This window comes from Pteropus vampyrus, unplaced genomic scaffold (genome assembly GCF_000151845.1).
Source record: "Pteropus vampyrus isolate Shadow unplaced genomic scaffold, Pvam_2.0 Scaffold227, whole genome shotgun sequence".
NCBI classification, from domain to species: domain Eukaryota; kingdom Metazoa; phylum Chordata; class Mammalia; order Chiroptera; family Pteropodidae; genus Pteropus; species Pteropus vampyrus.
Genome location: NW_011889008.1, coordinates 1,526,256 through 1,528,360, shown reverse-complemented (window position 1 = coordinate 1,528,360; position 2,105 = coordinate 1,526,256).

Sequence of the window (2,105 nt, the reverse complement as noted above, 5' to 3'; positions counted from 1 at the left end):
GAGGGGTCCTCAGGTGTGGCTTCCTAGAGCTGGCTTGGGGACAGGCTCTTGTCACCACCCTGTGGCAAGAAATGGGGGCTGGGCAGCACCCCAGGAACAGGTTATGCCAACCAGCCCCAAAAGGGGACAAAGAGAAGCGAAGGGATGGGTCTGTGCCATGTCACCCGGGGGAGGGGCCCGTGTGACACCCGGGACGTGAGGTCGCCCATCACCACCATGGCCCTCTGTGACGGACTTGTCGGCTTCCTGGCGAAACCCCCACCTGCTGCCTCTGGTCAGTGCCACTGAGCTGAGGGCTCCTGGCTGCTTCGTGTGGCTCCTCGTTCCCCATGCCCATGCCATGGGGACATGGGCTCGGACGTGAACGAGGGCAGGAAAGGACCCGGGAGGCTCCAGACAAGGTCTTTGAGGTGGACAGGAGCCATCCTGGCTGAGCACACGGAGGCCAGAGGGAGGCCAGGGGGAATGTGGCCAGGGCTCGGGGGCCCGGCTGTCACTCAGGGAGAAGGAGGCCGGGTCTCAGGCCCTCAGCCCCAGACCGGTGAAGCCCTGTATTAGCATCCACGCCGCTACCGCAAGTCGCCCCGTCCGTTCACTCTCACCGTCTGGACAGTCTGTGTGGCCTCGCTGGGCTGAAACAAGGCGCCAGAAGGTCCCTCCCGAGTCCTCCGGGGAGAGTCCGTTTCCTGGTCTTTTGGCTTCTAGAATCGCCCGTATTCCTCCTCTCAAAGCTGGCGATGGCACCACGTCCCCCTCATCGTGTCACCCTGAGATAGGCTCTGCCCCCTCACTCTCTCAAGGACCCGTGATGACACCAGGCCCACTGGAGAATCCAGGACACTCTCCCACATCAGCCGGCCGATGAGCATCTTGACCGCCATCTGTGACTTCCAACCCGCTGGTCAGGTGACCCAGCACAGCCACAGCTCCCAGGACGAGGGTGGGGTCATCTCTCGGGGCTTCACCCTGCCGTCCACTCCCTCTGTCTGTAAACCCCGGGCAAAGATGGCCACCAAGCAGGGCCCCAATGCCAGGGGTCTCGGCCAGGAGGAGGCGGGTGGACGCTGGGGCGGGAAGGAAGATGTCTGTCCCTGTCCTTGGCGTTGGAAGGGGCAGGAGGGCTGGCGGGCCATGGCTTTGCCCTCCTGAGCCCGCCAGCATAGCACCTGCTCAGAGGAGGGGAGGGAGCCATCACCATGGAAACCTGGGGTCTAAGCAGTTGGAACCCCCGAATTAAATGACGGTTTGTTTTAAACAAGAAGAATACGCAGCCTTCACACGGCTGTGCCCGGCACGCTCCAGTGGAGAGAGTAATATTTTCCCTATTAGCATCAGTTTTTCTGTCACCGGGACTTAAGTACAAATCGAGGGCTCATAAAAATGAAAGATGGACACGTGGCAGGAGCTGGCCGCAGGGGAACCGCAGGGACTGAGCCGGGCCAGCTCGCTCTCCCGGGCCCAGCCCCACCCCGCTGCTGGCTGGCCCCACGTGGCCTTGGAGAAGGACCCAGAGAGACAGCCCAGCTGCACCCGATGGCCCCTGCCGGCTGCAGGCAAGGATCTAGGACAGCTGAAGAGAGGGGACAAGAGTTTCCTCCAGGGCACCTCGTGGGGTCGTCCGACTCAGCGAAGCTCTGTCCTGTCGGTCACAGGAGCCGTCACGTGTGGCAGCTGCAGCTCGAAGTCTCTCCTGGGTCGGTCATTCTCTGCTCAGGACCATCCAGGAAATGTCCCATAGGCTGTCCCATCTCAGGACCTTGGCACACAGGAGGTGTAAAAACGCACGTTCACCGGGTGACAAGGCCCGGCTGCCACCTGTCCGCACAGGGCCCTGGTGAGCGCGCGCGCGTGCGCGTGCGCGTGCATGTGCGCATGTGCGTGTGTGCGTGCGTCGGTGCGCGCAGCCGCGATCCCAGTCCCAGGCAGGAGGCCCGCAGAGCGTCTGGGGAAAGGCAGTTCCAGGTTGACTGCACCGTCGGCCTGGGGGCTCGGCAGGTGCCCCTCTCGGACGGGGCCCCAGGGGTTGGCCTCTCAAGGTGACTCTGCTTCTCACATTCAGTTAGAGGCTGGCCAAGGGCCCACGTGGCCTGAGAAGTGGCCCCAGC